Source organism: Lytechinus variegatus, chromosome 5, assembly GCF_018143015.1.
Source record: "Lytechinus variegatus isolate NC3 chromosome 5, Lvar_3.0, whole genome shotgun sequence".
In the NCBI taxonomy this organism is placed as follows: domain Eukaryota; kingdom Metazoa; phylum Echinodermata; class Echinoidea; order Temnopleuroida; family Toxopneustidae; genus Lytechinus; species Lytechinus variegatus.
In genome coordinates this window covers 23,967,145-23,985,505 of record NC_054744.1, presented here as the reverse complement: position 1 = coordinate 23,985,505, position 18,361 = coordinate 23,967,145, and positions in this window count along the sequence as shown.

Here is an 18,361-nt window from a genome sequence, read left to right as displayed (position 1 = left end):
TAGTATTACTATACTACAACTACTACTTCTACTACTACTACTACTAGATTTTGTAGTGATACAGTCAATGGTAGAACCAACACAATTTTGAGTGCTAGATATAATTTGAGCAAAGAATCTGTGATACAAGGGGCCATGCAGGGCAGCGCTAGAATGGCGCAGAGGGGCGACCACTCCAAACCAAAATGTTTGTTTCAAGTGATTGGGGAAAATGATTTTAAAAAAAAGATGCAAGGAAAATCAAAGAACAGGGAAGAAAGAAAGAAGTTAGTTTAGATGAGAATTCTTGGTTGTGCAATATTATTTTATTTACGTAAAAGAAGCAAATTTAAGGTTATCTCTACTCTTTTATCAAAATATTATAACACCACGCAATAATGAAATGAAATAAGGTCTAAAATAATAATAATTACCATTTTTCTGTTTTTATGACCTTCAGATAAAAACAAACAGTATTGAATTACATTTTTGCCGCGAAAAAAATACGCAAAAAATCCCAATGGAGCGTTGTGGCTTAAAGAGAAGGTTGTAGGTTCGAATCCAAGTCTTTTCCTTCAAAAGGAAACTGATCCATTAATTGTTGCGCTCAGCTCAGGTGAGGCAAATGGATACCGGCAGGAAATAATTCATCACACAAAAAAAACTGTGAGCACCAGAATCGTTGTCAAAATGATAATGTGGAATGATTCCTTAAGCATATTAAGATTTCAAAGACATTTTGAGATGAACCAAAGTCACATATTTCCTCCGAACCCCCTCCCACCCCCTCTAGATTCGCCTGAATTAAGAGAAGTAATGTATTGTAATGGAGGCCCGTACTCATATTAAATGTTATTATTAATTGATTGGATGATTTATATGACCACTAGCAATTTTGTTCGATTAGATTGTTTAATTTCTCTTACAAAGTTAACCAAATACAATAAATACGTCAGAGTCGACCAAAGCTGTCAATGATATTGAATGCAATAAAAAAAATAGCTTCAGCGGCATTGAATTTTCTGGAAAATGATAGAGAAATCGACTCCAAATGATATTATTGAAACAATAAACATAATGAAACGACACGTTTAAAAGTCGGGACTTTCCCTTTTTTATTAAGAATTTATGTTAAAACGGTGCGGTTTGATATTTAGAACGAGAAACTACAAGCGTGATAGATATGGCAACTGTATTTACTTGATTTATTTTATTTCTTGGTAAGAACGGTTATCATCATGAAATGAGATGAAAATCAAATTGCCTTCTCGCCGATGAAAGATTGATGCCCCCTTCTAACCGCCCCACATAATAAGAATACTAGCTGGAATTATAAAAGCACTTTTTGTCTGAAGATAAAAAGCGCCAATTTTATTACCCCGGCTTTAGCTTTGCTGTCGTATAACCGCTGAAGCATTCAAAGAATTTCTTCCTACAGGGTTCCCATTCACCCCACATGGGTCCAGTGTGGGTAAATTTCTTGCTGAAGGGAAACACGCCATGGCTGGGAATCGAACCCACGTCCCACAGATTAAGAGATGACAGTCATAACCACTAGACCACGACGCTCCCACATATCGACTTTATATAGCAAAACATTTCCTTAGAGCATTTCTATAAATAACATTGTCAATAGTCAATTAAACGGAATGTTTCATCATGGTAGAGATATCGGTAAACCGAATTCTCTTCATTGTTGTCATTAGGCTCACTAGTTGTTTGTGTACGCGTTAAGAAATGAATATGTGCACTGACTTCGAACATCGTTCTAGCAATCGCACATTATGATGTAGAGATATAAAGAAGGGGGAAAGTAAAAGAAACGAAAGGAGAGGAGAAAAAGAAGAGGAAAGATAATAGGAGGAAAACGAATGAATGAAATGAGTTGAGGGGGAGACTTGGAAAATAATTCAGGACATTATAAAAAAGTGCTTAAAATATCCCTTTTGAAGTCAATGTTCAAAATAAATTTCAGGTCGAACATCAAACTCTCATTATTTGTTTGATTTACAAATTGATTTTTAAAAAGTTCTCTGTTACATACGCATCTAGTTCATCATCATATACATTACTCCGAATGTCCAACGTCCAATTTTTAGGACAAAATACCCGAAACTCCCCCAAAACATTTGCTCTCGTTTCGCGCTCTCATTATTTAATCATGGCTTTTGAGATACGATTATATTTTATAAGAATAAAGCCAAAGAGTAACTGTTACGACTATAGAAACCAACAAAAATAAGCTTTGAGCGGCCGATCGGATATAGAAATTTGTTCGGGCCCCTCTATTGGCGAAACCAGATCCGTCCTTGTTCGACAATGTTCATGGAAACCCCGGTCTAATTTAAACATATTGATCCATATTCCATTAAAAGACTGAATTTTTAACTTCTCTTATTGCGATGATGTAGATGGCAGAATTACAGGGAATGTCCGTTTCATAAAGCTATTCGTATAGTTAATGTACGACTTAACACACGACTTGATTAAGATTCCCAAATTTTCATATTTTAAAGGGCATACAAACCAGTAACCTTAATAGCACCTCCGCAAGTCCTCAACTACTCCGATCTGGCCGAGTTCGCTACCCGTAATGCAACACAGAGTTGGTCAAATGCTCCCCTTTTAACATAATTATTGGAAGTGCGTTTTTACTGTAACACCATGTTTACTGAATACCGAGAGATCGTTTTGATTCATATAGATTATATTCGTAGCGTCAGAACTCATATGGGTAGTTGTTCCCGTAAAACCAGATTTCCTCAAGATAAATTCGCCGTTGGCTCTCACAAGAAACTAGTGGCTTCTGGCATCAATAATTGCCTCAAAGTCCTACATTACTTTACTCGTCAAATTTAGGTATATTTCATATTTATAGTCTACCAAATCGTCGGTAGGAATAATCTTCGATTGATTATTCATCCCTTATTATAGACCGCACTTATTGTAATTAAGTTGCCACCACGATGTTTGGCTTGACGCATTTAATGATATTGGCCAGTCGATGAAGCGCCTATATTTCCAGTCCAATCGTCTGCTGCTTGTCATGGCGTTCCATAGACGGCATACGTACTATCTGTGTTGAAAAAAGGAGTGGATTCTTTTTAAAACGCCTCAGGATAGTCGAATAAATGAGGATGTGTGTGTGTGTTTTTTAAGTTTTATATGACCAAGGAAGGAGATCATAAAAAAGAAAGGAAAAGGAGTGATATTATTTTGTTGAATATGACAATAGTGTAAAAATTTCTGCACTTATGTAATGGCACTGTCAGTAGAGTAATGAGCCAAAATATTGAGAGGGCACAACATGGCGTCTGTGACAAAATTTATCAGAATTCCCGTGAGAGCGAGTTAATACTTTGACTTTTTAAAATGAAAATATTTGATAGATTTTGACATAATGTTCAGAAAATTACATATCTCATCATTTTACCTTGTTTCAAAAAAAACCACAAATCTCCGGGGTTTATTTCTCGCTTTGTCTTGCTCGTGGATCATTTCTTTTTGTTTTCCCTTTTTTTTTTGGGGGGGGGCATTATGGCCTCCAAGACCCCGTCCCATCTGTGCGCCAGTAGATGCAGACCGTAATAACTTCAATACCAGAGATTTTTCGCATCATTTTCTTTGAAAATGCAAGTCAAATCACAATGGAGAGCCGAGAGGCTTTTGTCGAAAGTTGGTGGACCGGGACAACAGATCATCCGAAGATTTGCACCGGACGAACAACTGCAAATTATATTGTCATCAAGAGTCATGACACTACGCTGCTGTCCCGGTCCACCAAATTTCGACAAAAGCCTCTCAGCACTCCATTGTGACTTTCAAAGGAATTGGTGCGTTGTATAGAGCGGCTCCGGAGTAAATGCGAAAACTCTCTATTGGCAAAGGCTATTACGGTTTATAATAATGCTACAGTCCCTTCAACGAAACCGACCTCCGCCCGACTGATCGTATGCCATTCGAAATACAAACAGAGTATTGGTCGGTCTGGAGTCGTGTTTCGTTGGTGTGACTGTGCCATGAGTTACATGGCAATATAGTGCTGTGGGGATCCATTCACAAGAATGCGGGTAAAGCATTATGTAAAGAGGTCAGACTTCTCTTTTTATACTGTCTTTATCATCATCATCATTTAATGTGCAATCCTTTCGAAATATACTTGTGACCGCCATGTCGCCTTCTATCGTAAATATTCAACTCACTATATAAACAGTACCATTTTGTGACGTCATCATACTAAGTTTATTTATTGTGTTTCATCGGCGGATTACACTGTAATCTTGCTATCAAGAAAGCATTACTGCTTGTAAGTTGGCCGTACCTTTTCAAAGAACTAAGTAAGATATACTAGTGCGTTCACTTTTTTTCAAGCCTACGTCGCAGAAGACTACTCAATTAGAATTATACGTATACATCATTATCCCATCACACATTATCCGATTCGTGAGGAATAGGATACACCAGCGACAATCAGTCAAGACGCAAAATTTCTAAGCCAACGATGCTGATGTTCGCAACCTACCAGGGTATGTTGTAAGGGTGTGACACAAAGTATATGACCTTGTGTTGTCATGCATGGGAAATGAAACCTTTGGAGCAAATAATAATAATAATAATAATAGGCATTTATATAGCGCCATCTATCTAGAAATATTCTATTCCGAGGCGCGTTGTTTTATTATTATTACCCCGGCTTTAGCTCGAGCTGCCTTTCAGCGCTCATGCATTCAAGGAATTAATCCTGCCGGCTACCCATTCACCTCACCTGGGTCGAGTGCAGCACAATGTGGATGAGTTTCTTGCTGAAGGAAATTACGCCATGGCTGGGATTCGAACCCACGACCCTCTGTTTCAAAGTCAGAAGACTTATCCACTGGGCCACAACGCTCCACTAGGCTTGTGTCGAACCGGAAAAAAAGAATAAGAACAAAGAAAGTTTGAGAAAAATCGGACAAATAATGAGAAAGTTATGAGCATGCTATGGAGATCATCCCTTTGGCAATGCGACAAGGATGTGTGATGTCACATGTGAACAACTTTCCCTTTAATGGACTCTAAAATATCCCCAAAATGTCTCTTTTTGCTTTTTCTTAAGGTGATACAAACTCGATGTATTACTTGCCCTCTTGTAGAAAGAACATATGATCTTCTGATAGTTGTGATAACAGAGGCAGTTTAAGTGAAATATATACTAAAGTAATGGGGAGAGTTGTTCACAAGTGGCATCACACATCTTTGTCGCATTGCCAATTTGAGGATTTCCATATAGCATTAGTGATCGCAATATTCAAATACTCAAAACTTTCTCCTCTTTTGTCCGATTTTTTTCAAACTTTTGTTGCTGCGTTTCTTTGATTTTTTCTGTTTTCACACAAGCTATCTTGTTCCAGAGGTTTCGTTCTCCTTTAACCTGCACCCCCTGCCCTAAAACTTCGAACCGCTGCATTACAATCCTTCCACATTGAGTCTACTCCACCAACTAAGCTATTTAGGTTCCTCAGAATACCAAAACCTACTCAAACACAAAGGGATTGTGTGAATTATAGTCATGATATTCTTCAGGAATTGTCAAGGGCCGCGTGGTTTGCAATTTGTTGTTGCTTCTTCTAATCATTCCTATTGCCGTTTCTACTGGTATTTACCAAATTTAAAAGTAAAATTCCATCCCGGGAATTCCATCACGTGTAGAATGAAATACGACACCAAACTGAGGAACACGCGGGTGAGCCTCTCTTGATAGGTTGGATCGTGCATGTCTTCAAGATTCAGGTTGTAATTATTTGTCCTATTTTATTAAAAATTCAACAACAAAAAATCTGGTGGTTCGCCTAATCTCACATGCTCATCCATCGGCACAAACGCTGCAGAAAACGGTGGAGAGGGGGCCACCAAAGCCTCCGTAATGAAAATCCGATATGGCGTGCCGATATTCGAGGCTAAGTTTACATAAGTCATCAAGCGTATCGGTTTCGTCGTAATTCGATTTTTTTTCCCAGCGTTAATGATGTTCTGGGTAGGCGATGTTCTTTTTGAGTTGGTATCGAATCCATGTCTGATTAAACGCGGTCTAGATTAAACTCGAAAAGCCATTGTAACCACGCGGGGTGTATGTAGGCATGGGAGCCTTCCCAACCGGTATACCCTACAAAACAACAGTAGCTCCAAGGCTGATTATCGTTTAGCTGTCAAACAATTGTCAGCAGAACTCGGGAATTCCCATAGGCTTTGTACAGTTCAGAAACAACCCGGTTGTACATAGGTACAACATTATCCGAGTATTCCCAAGAGATCTAACCCTGAAAGAAAATCTTAAAAATATACTATTTTCACCAGTTTTAGACGGCTCTTTATAAAGAGATGTAGCTGAAAGACACAGTACTCAGTGAAACAACCGTTCTTGGTATATAAGTTTTGTAACGAATTGTTCGAATAATAAAGTTTCTTCTTGTTTTAAAGTGTGTCACTTTATGTGCAACTGAAAATTGCACGTTACATGTATTGGGATAATAACTAACAAGTTGGATGTTACTAAAATTGGAAAAAAAAACATAACCAGTCAAAACTGTATCGTATACCAGACGACCGGGAATCCAGCGGAAGTCTTAAACAGGTAAAATTCAAAGGGGAAACCCTTCTCAGCTGGAAAGCCACTTTTCATGAGTCTATGGTGCTGCTAGGAGTTACAACTTAACAGTAGCGCAATGAATCAAAAGATTTGAGGAGGCGGGGAATTGTGTATTGCGGGGAAAAATCTTCTAAGAAATAACGAGCGAGCAAAATTCGTTAGCTTTTTAAAATGAAAACCTTACATTGTGATAACTTTTGTCAGAGGATATCTGCTTTCCGTTCCTTTTATTTCCTTTTCTATTTCTATTTTCCTGGACCTTAAAGACTCAAGAAGGGGTCTAATTCCCCAAACCTCCGATCTACTTCCGTGAACCAAACAATAAACATGATAAGTAAAAGTTTGTGGTAAAAAGTGGGCATGGGGAAGATAAATAGACAGCTCATCGAAATAAATCAAAATAGGTAAACAGGTAAAGAAGAAGAAAAAAAAAAGAAACCCACGAAACACCTGTCATACATTGAAGTGTAATTTATAAAATATTTCATCCGTGGATTAATTTCTTTTCATATTTCTCGTAGCAACGAAAAGACAAAATGATTAGCAGCCATTGATTAAAAAAGAAATTACCATTTTGAACTATTTCTTATGTTGAGGTAGAATACTTATTATTTCTTATATGATATGAGATTATTAACCACATGTTGGTGGAATGAATTATGTACTACAATGGCAAATCATGGTTTTTATTTGCCGATATTGAAGGAGATTCAAGCATTTTGTTTCAAAATATTGATCGATCACGAGAAAATATTCTGTCTCTTAATTGTTGTGTAAGAAGAGAAGAGTGGTCTAAAAGAGACTGTCGAAGTATCTCACCGCAGCTAAAGCCCTACCATTAATACGGAGGGCGTATGAATTGGGTGAAATATCTTAACTTTTAAAAAGCTAATCTTTCATATTAAATATTAATACCTGTAATGGGAGTTTGATACGTTTTGTATAAGGGCAGAGGCAAAAGTGGGGGTTGACGCCAGTTGGGTAAGGTGTCGTATGACGTTATTATAAGAATGATGAATTTCCAACTTCGGTGAATGTATAGACGCCCTTCCCAATACTTAAACACCAATACTTAAAAAAAAACACCAAAAGAAAATGAGTATTATTAGCAGTAACCAAAGAAGTAGGAATAGGAAATATTGCAATTATATAACAGTTATTAGAAAAAGGCATTTACAAAAAAAAATAATGAAACCGTTTAGGATTCAGATTTTTTAGGTGTTTTTTTTTTCTTTATCTCCACCCAACACACTCAATACTTTAAAACTTAATGAAATGGTAAATTTTGATAATTGTAAGTAGAGTCCCAAATTTTCATGTTTTGAAATGCAAATTCCTAGATTTTTTTTCCTTATAGTGGAAAACTGAGTACCCTAAATTTGCGTTTGAAATGATAGATGTGTACGTAAACGAGAATTATGAGAAAAGAGAAAAAAAATGGTACATTGAAAAACTATCACTTGTTAACCTTAAAGGGGAATCCAGCCTTGGCCATAAAATGTTGTGTTGGGAAGGAGAAAAATAAATTAAACAGAATGGTGAAAGTTTGAAAGAAATCGGACAAGCAATAAGAAAGTTATAGCTGCTTTAAAATTGAGATCACTAATAGTATGTAGATTTCAAATTGGCAACAGGGTAAGTAAATTATGACAAGGGGCAAGGACAACTTTCCCATAGGCCATGTACTTTATTATCAGGGATTTGTGGTTTTCTCCTAAGTACCAATTTCCCTGGGGCAGTAATCTAAATATAATCCAGGTAGTATATTGTTTTATGTCCTCATGAAAGAAAAATATAATTTGAAATAAAACTTTTGGGGAAAATGACATTTTAGCCATAATATGTATTGGAGTACATGGAAGAGTAGTCCTTGCCTTACATCACTATGCCATCCCATATGCGGCCAATTTGAAGTCTCCATGAATATAGTGATTACCAATATTTACAACTTTTAAAAATTCATAACTTTCTTGTTGTTTGTCCAATATTGTTCAAACTTTCACCTATCAACTTGTCTGATTTTTCTTTTTCTTATAAAAAACAAGTCTTTATTTGGGTTGGATTCCCCTTTAATGACTAACTCATCATGAAAACACCATCGTGCCATACAAACGGTCCAATTACAACAAAATAACAATACAGGTATGGTCACCAACTAAAATATAAATTAAGAATTGTATTAAATTGAATCGGATTGGGTTGAACTGAATTGATTGGAATTCAGTAGAATTCTATTTCATTTTTATTAAGTTAAATTGAATTCATTTCAGCTGAATTCAATTGAATTTAATTAAAATGAATTGAATGAATTTCATTTGATATGAATTTTGTAGCACTGATCCTTTGATGAGAATTGAGTTTTCGTGCAAATCGATATTTTTTTATTACCCCGTATTTTTTTTCGTTTTAATTTATTTTTGCGTGTGTCTATGTTAGTAACTAATTACTGTCGGATACCCATAATAAACCCTTTCCATTAAGGTTATAAAGTATTGATTACTGTAACACTCGAGGTTCGAACATATTCGATTTCCGATTTCCATAGGCTAGCGTGAGAGGTGTGCCGGCCAGTGGTGCAAAAAACAACAACATTGGGGAAAAAACCCTTGCGTTGTTTTCGGGGAACGGAATGCGAGTGAGATGTATCATTATACTTGACTTGTAACAAGTGCCTTTAGAGAGATCAAATTAATCGGTCGGATTACGATCTGAGTACCTCGGGTAACCGGAGTATCGCCACACAACAAGGCAGAGGTGAAAAAGGAGACAATGGCAACGTTTTGGTTGACTACATTCACTGATATGTACAGCGAGAAATCCGGATATTTCATTGAGTAATATATTTTTCGGATGCCGCGAAGATATAAGATATCTTTACAGACGCTTAAAAAATGAGCTGAAATTGACGAAAATACCAGGAGAGTTTATTAGATTATTATAAAAACTTATTAGAGGAAGCGCTTGACCTGGATATGACCTGAAGAGGCATTCATGGGATGATGTCATCCACCCCTCTCCCTTTACTGATCTAATGTAATGTAACTATTATGCAGTTTGAAAGTTATTATAATCTGACATTACAGTTTGAAAACAAATATGGAATAACACACCTGCTATTTAAATGGTCATTTCATATTTATATCTGGCCATTCTTGGAATGGTTCCGGACAGAGTCTGGCATTTTCATATTTTTTTTTAAGAAGTTTGAGATAATATGAATATTTGGGCGGCTAATTTTGAACAATCTTGTACCACTTTATTGATTCCATTTTAAATTCGTGCACTATTTTCACATTTTTTCGTCATTATTAATTTGCCTTACATGATCTTTCCTCACTCTATTTCAAGGCCCGTTTTAAAAAGGGTATCAATGTATTAAGATCAAAATGAATTAGTGGAATGCGAATAGATCTAACTTTCTAAGCAATTTATTTTTCAATTTTCCATCCCCTTGTCACTTTTCATAATTATATTTTGTTCGTCTATCAACCTGTAGATTAGGTATTGATTTTCTTTGCCTTTGTCCCCGTTTCGTTTTTTCTTACACTAATTGGGACCCCCCCCCCTCTCCCCTCTCTCCCCACCTATCCTCTCTCTCTCTTCCTCCCTTTCTCTCTACCAATCTCACGGTGAATTGATACCAGACTGATACCGCCTCTTCTCCGCACGTAAAAGGCGGGAAATCGAGATGCGAGTATTTTCGCGAGAAAGGGATGACCACTTGCACTATTTTCCTTCGCGATACCAGGGATCGCGACCGCTGAGGTGAATATCGGTTGTCTGCTTCACCTCTCCTCCTCTGTAAGCGTCATGCATGGGTGAGAGGTGGGCTAGAATGGAAGGCTCAACCCGCTCAGCGTGTAATGCTACACCGGATAGAGGTGTGCCCATCTTTAGGGGCGTATTGGGCCTATATGTTGGGTGAGGAGATGAAAAGGGAGGTGGTAAGATCTAGGCTTAGTAGAAAAACAAAATATATGCCAAAACAATTACTTAGATTTTGACGTAAATGATGCATGCAGGGCCTATTCCAAATTGGAATTATATTTATGCAGTTTCTTTCATTTGAATCTTGTTAAAACAAACTATTTAAAATTGTATTTCTATATTTTCGTGATGATTCTACTTAAATCATGAATGAAAATAATGAACAGCACAAATAACACTTAGGTGTCTTGATATAATTCGTTAATGAGTTCCCATCTACTTTTATTCTAAAGCTATTATGTGATTCAATCATTCTATATGGTTTCTGGTTTCTTACACCGTTTACGTTATTTACTTTGAAACTTATAGTACATTGTACTAGTTAGAACGATCACACTTATAAAAAAGATTAAATATCAGAAATTAAACGTTGCTGTTAATTCAAGATTAAAATATTAGAAATTAAACGTTGTTGTTTAAGATTTTAAATATAAGTATTGTTCCTATAGAAAGTTCTGCAAAGTGCATATAAACTGACTTGTATTAAAAAGGCGTTTTACTGACTAGAACATCATGTATCTTAATCTCTACCAGTATATCAGGGGAGGGGGCAATAATAGCACCCCACGCGCCCAGTATTTCGGCAAGCCTTCGCCCTCGGAGCATTCAACCCTTTGACATCAACCTCAGCTTTGCTCTTTACTATGTGCACTGATACATGCTTCGAGACGCTTTTTTTTGCAACAGACATGACATGAATATAACATGATGTGACACGGTGCAAGCACGCCTCGCAAGGAAATGTTACGCCGGCGCTCACCCGGTAATCAAAGCAGGATAGCCGGCGATCTCCTTACCCTTCCGGCGTACTTCACAATCAATCCCCAAGTGTTATGCTATAGTGTTTTAATGTGATTAGTTAATGATACCGAATTACAAGTGTGTTCTCTGTTTTCCATTTTAGCCACCCGCGAATTGAGAAGGAAAACAAACAGGTGATAGCGATATACTCGCATGCGTGTTGAAGAAGTCCGCGCTGACACCCCGCAAAATATATTTTCTCTTACTCCCGACAAATTAGCAAAACATGTAGGCCTATATCGATAACTCTTTGATACGTGATCGAATCACTAATCATGCCATATGTTGTTTTGTTTAAGATCATTACCAAGGCCATCTACGGAGTTCCTCTCGTGAACTTCTTGATATGCGACCAATTTTGTGGAACGACATTATAATACCAATGACAACGTGGTTGAATTCACCCCGGGATTCACCCACATGCCTGCAAGTCGCCTGAACAAAGATTGACTACCGGGAAACGGGTCAAGAGGTTCATAAACCAGACATAAAACGATTAAAATGCTAACATTCTCATAAATCCGGGTAATCGGTTTGCCAAAATGGTTTCTTTCCTGGACTACTAAAATCAGTAATGGCCATCGGTATGTAATGTTAGGTAGACACACATTGCCCGAGTGTTCACCTCTAAACTCACTTGTTTCATATCTTACGTAGATTTCAGCCCGAATTTAGGGTAAAGCCTTGGTAATTATCCTGCTCTAATTTAGAGCGCTTATAAACGAATGATAAAAAAATGCGTTGAGCACTATTTAAAGAAGGAGGTTTATATGATTCTCATTAACAACCCGACGATATTTGGAGAAAAAATGAAAACAAAGAAAAGGTGAGAAAAGTCGATCTATTCATAATCAGACGCATGATATTGTAAGTAATGTGAATTTTCCCGACTATAGGCTACTAACCTCCCCTAAACTTGCTAAATGATATTATGTCTCTATTTGGAATATTGCTTTCATAGCTATGATATTCATGTTGTCATAAATATTTTTTTAAATATGACGGCTAACGAAGACTAGAAAGATAATGATCGACTATAGTAATAATACATGCATGGGTAAAAAATATGATTTCAAAAGAATTTGTCACTGAGTGTCTAGGCATTTTGAAGGCGAAACAGAAATGAAAATACCATTATATCAAACGTTTATAGACTATTCGTCTGCTCCCGAACAATTGTAATAACGCATTATGAACAATGATAAAGGCCTCAATTTGGTCAGAAATAATGACTTGTTTTTCTCACTGGTCACTAATATGCAGAAGGAGAGTACATTCGTCGTAAAACTCTTGACAGCTTGAACTCTTGTGACGCAAAGATGAAACTGATTGACATCTTAAATTGGATGGATTTTTTTCCTTTCCATAAGAGAAAAAAAGAATGGTTGATGCTTCAAAAATGTACAATAAACAGAATCAATAAGACAACTCCCGTGTATACGGAAGATGGAAAATAATATAATGTACACTGCAATAACGCTAGCCTATAATCAAGGCGGAGGCTGCAGTTATTGTCTTTGCTGTTATGCTGAACGAAAGAGATACGGCTGATCCGGAGAACACTACGGAAAGGAAAAGGAAATAAATATTTGAATTTTACTTTTTTCCATTTTAAGAAAACAAACGTTAATAATATGATATATACTATGGCGAAAATAGTCAAATTGACTGGTTGCCAAATAAAAATAAGAACCCCCCCCCTTAGTCTTCGCCAGATCAGACCTATCTCTTGCGTTCAGCTTAACAGCAAAGACAATAACTGCAGCCTCTGCCTATTTTATAGGCTGCAATAACGCCGGTGTTGAAGTTGGTAAATAGGAAAAACACAACAACATCTGTTTAGAATGGAATCATGGCATAACACCATCTGTGTTGTTTTAACGCATATCTGGTGTTAACCCAAATCCAAATTTGTGCTGTTTTTTTTATTTATTGTTTAGATTTGAAACAAGGAAACAAATTATAATTTTATATCTTTAAATGTCTTTTTATAAGACCATGAATGATGGCTTGGTTTACCGTACTATTTGGTCTAACCTCCCCCCCCCCCATTGGTAGGCATATTTATGATTAATTGAATTGTTTATAAATCAAATTTTCATTTCACAAAGATTAGCAGACGAAACGGAAATCGGACCACCTTGATATCACACTTCACAAAAATTAAAATGAGTGGGAAATATGGTAACTGACGGCATGGCACTTATAGATTAAATAGATAGTAAAACGAATGGGTTTAGCCCAATTTTTTTTGCTTGTCAAGAAATTTTGGTCCCCCCTTATCATTTTGGTTGATAACTTTTTTTTTTTTTTGGGGGGGGGGGCTTGTCGATTTCTTTCCTGCGTCCCCCTAAAATCAAGTGGACCCCCCCCCCCCTTTAAATTTTTGTGGTCCCTCCTAAAATTTTGTTTGATAACCTTTTTTTTTTGCTTGTCAAATTTTTTACCTGTGTCCATCCCAAAATTTCAGGTGGACCCCCAAAAAAATTGTTGGCTTCCGCCGTCAATGTTAGGTGCTAATGCTGCATCATGCATTTTCGGCGCATGTTCTTGCATTCCCACATCATTCCAATACCATTTTTTTTTCCGAAATCATGTACGGTAATCCACTCGTTCGATCCGTACAATTTCTCGTTCGAGTACTTCTCTGGCTATATAATCTCTTCCTTCTATCGAAATATAAGTGACCTTGACATCGCATATTTGTCATTTATCCCATAATGGGGAGCGGTGCTAGGTCGTGAAAGACTCATCATCGATTCGCACAAGAAGGAATCATTCGTCAAGTAAAGATGATCCCTCATTTTCTATGTGTCCTCTTCATCCAACTCCTCTTCTGTTTCGCGTATCCACTTAGCACTTACTTCAAAACCGACGATCTGTCTCTACTTATTACAGATTACATTAAAATTCTTGACTCTGCACGAGGATTGATTCTGTGTTCACATTGCGCGTTTTTCAGTCTTTCTATAATACTCTTTCCACTGGCGTATAGACAGGGTCGCTGCACCACCCCTCCCCCAAAGTTTACAACAAAATGAAAGAAAAAAATAATCATTATATTAAAAGGGGTGAAATATATATGTAATAATGATGATGATAAGAGCAATAATACAAAACGGTTCTTGTATAGCGCATATCACATTTTGATTATATTGTCTCGCTTCCAAAGGACACGAATGTCACTACTCCGGTTTTATCTTTTAGTCAAATCTATTACGAAATTATTATTTTTTCTAACATGCCAATGAGAATTTTTACCCCATTCTATCAATGCTAAGAGCTAATCTAGTCCCTATAACCACACTCTTCTTGTAGTGATACTAGGGACCAATCGATTCTGAGTGAGCTGTAAATCCTTTTAGAGTGTATTATGACTCTTATAGGAGTGAACTGCAAGACGAGGCACATGCAGTTCACTCTAAAGAGATTGGGCCCTAGTATCACTTCAATACACTGTAAAAACTGTAGTGTTTATACTGACACCAATTGGTTTTAATAGAGAACCACACCCTGAGGTGTTAAAATTACACCCTAAAGATTGAACATAGCACCAAAGTGTAAATTTAACAGCAAAAGGTGTTGTAATAACACTTATAGGTGTAAAACTAACACCACCAATTTAACACCGGTGTAAAATAACTGGTGTGGTCCTCTATGTACACCGGTTAACACCAGTTTTTGCTGTGTAGGAGTGTGATTAAAGACTAGATTAGCTCTTTTATATATCATGTCGTGCCCCCATACTTTTTTTAATCATTACACAACTCTCCCATCCCTCATTAGTTCATACTTTGCGAAAGCAGGCAGGAAATGGAAAAAAAAGAAAAGATCTACAAAAATTGACATAAATAAGGATTACAATTTTCTGTTTTCCTTTTCCCCTTATCGTTTCCTCTCATTCCACCCCAACCCCCCCCCCCCCGCCGATTCTAATTCCGATCTTCTGTTCATTCGTATGAATAAGGAATCAAATGCATGTAAGTTGAGACTATGGTGGGTTTTTAAAAAGTATTATTCCGGTTGTACAAAATTAAACTCCAATCATTCAAAAGCAGGTGTTATTTTTGTAAATCATCTCTTTTGTCTGCTATTTTTGAAAGCCCCGAGGAAGGAGGGGCTTTCCAAAAGTCGATGAATAAATAATCATTTTCAAAATATTGCATTGAGTCATTGGCTTTCTTTCTTTTTTCCTTTTTTTTTGCCAACCATGATAGACACCGGGATAGATAAGGAACGCTCTGATTTGATAACGGCTTTAATAAGCGCTATAGCTCCGATAGATTTGCTCATACTATAATGAATTATAGATTGTCCTAAACATATTAACAATGCCTTCAATTAATGTCACTATTCTGATAATCATCGCGTAAACGTCAAAAAATAATTTGTTCTGTTGTTAAAAATACATTTCCTGAGACAGTTCTAGAATGATTTTCCCTGATATATTGTTTCCCTAACATGTTCTATTTGTCTCTCACTTCTGCCAAACATGATAAATTATTATATCATGCTTAATATTGTGGGCTGTATAACATTTATAAGGAGATCATTCTGTCTGTGAAGCTTTAGCAGTTCACAAATATTAAAAGGACACGTAGGCGTCTCCTAATTGATTAGCTAATTAATTCTCCTTTTAACCCTTTAAAGAATAATCCAGTGAAAGTTCACCTGACTCATTCATCTTCCAAAATGACATAACTTTTGTTTGTGAGGTAACATTTGGATTTGAAAAAAAAAACATATATCATAAATTTCTGAAGGTTATATGTCGAAGGAGTAGAGTGTAGTGGTTCACCAAGTATTCTTATTTGCTCACATAATGCCCACGAAAGAATATGACGTACCGTGAAACGCCTATAGTATATACACTCATATATCATAAAGGAAGATTAAAACCACGCATTTGTATTATTTTCGAACCAACTTTTACTCGACTTTGAATTAGGCCACGATTATCCCACTCAGTATTATTTCACAAAGGGGATTTTTAAAATGACATTGATGGATTGCATCCTTTTGAAAGAATGTAGAATCCTACAAGCCTATAAGAACTATGAAATATTACCTTGACATCAAACACAATGGCAAAAATATCCGCATACTTGTTAAACATCATTCATACAAAATAAGGAAGTAATTGAATTTCCTTGCATATTTTTATGTACGTTCTTTTGGTTTACAGTTTTAAAGTTTTGCCCCATTGATTAAAGACGAAGAAAGATTAGTAAGTGTATTCTGAAAAAGGATGTTCAAGTGTAATTAGCACCAATGGAAATGTGCAACCCCGTGCTGCGCTGAAAGCGCAAAAACATGAGCAACAAAATGTTGAGGGGGCTGGATATGGCGTATCACGTATATGTATATAAAAAAAATTCGCCAGTTTTATTACAAAAATCAAATATTGTGATAGATACATGTATTGACTTGATATTTAGAAAATAATCATATATTACCATTCTCTCTTTCCTTTGTTTGTTTACGGTTGTGAAAAATTGGGGGGGCAAGACCCCTCCCCCAGCCGCCCCCATCTGTACGCCACTGTTTGTGAGATGCAACTTGAGTTCGCACCTTTCTGGTCTCGAGAGACCCTTATCGTGCAAAGCTGCACCTTTCAAATAAAAAAGGTGCAAACTTGCACCAGCAGACCAGCAAAAGGTACCAACAGTGTGACATTCTTTAGGCTATACTTCCACAACGGCGAAATCAACTTAAGACCGACAAAGGTTATAACGTTATTACAAATGATATCATGTCGGTTGGTTTCGTTGGTAATACTGTGCCGACATACGCTAGGTTATTTTGTTTATGTTTTTGAAGGATGAAAAGAAGATATTACCATTCTCAGAAATATATGCAACCGAGATGCTCAAAACTCCGTACAGCTGAGCTCGGTTTCGTGTATTGTTCTCGACAGGACTATTTTGTCGCAACTTAAAATAATTGACAATGCAATTATAAGAAAACAAATGTCATTAGAAAAAGAGCGTTCGAGACAATGACCAGAATAAGATAAGACATTATGATAGTAAGCTTAATATTATTGGGTGAGATCTGTGACTTAAGCATGACAAGTTTACTTAACATGGATTGCATAAAGTAGCAGGTAATGGACAATAATCATGATAATGGACGTGATGAAATGAATTTCCAGATAAAGATGACCCACGACCTATAGTCCATCATTTCATTCCGAGATCAAACTTATAAATAAAACAGATTTCCGCGCGAAAAAAAAGTTTGTTTCAAATCAATGTCATTTCCAGTTTCCTGTCAATCTCCCCAAAACGGTTTGTAATAATTGTGACATGTACTTGCCATTAGGATTGATTACGGCTAATGCAAGTAGAAATGACGAAGGAAGGAGTATCATTTTGCTTTTGACTTTGGTTTAATTTCTCTGTTCGGGATTTAGGAAGAGTTACACGAAGAGCCAAATCCTTTTTACACTTCTGTCAAAGTGGAGTGATACTTTACTCTTATAAATGTACTTAGTGTGTCTCAGAAAAATGAAACCAGTTTTCACTAAAGAGGTGAATATGAAAATAATTGAAATTGACTGTAGTATGAGTGAAATATCTTCTGTGATTTGATGTCGAATTCATACTATATCGTTCATACATGGCAGATTAAAAACAATGATTACTGCGGCATACCATAAACGACTTGTGTAGAAACTTGAAAATGAAAGTGGAAGCTTTTATCATTATTCTGTCATTTCATTACCTTTAACAATATGATGATATTATTGTGAAAGAGGCAGACTAACAGGAAACAGGAACACATTTTTTTGCATCTATTTTGCATTTTTCAAGAAGGTGGGCACCTTTAAAGATGCAGTAAATTGTGCATCTTTTAGAAAGGGGCCAACTATAAAGCCATTCCAAGTTTGATATTAGTAAAGTTGCATAGATGAGCTTAAGTTTTTCAAAATATACAAAAGGTAAGTTTTAAATAAGTATCCCTAAA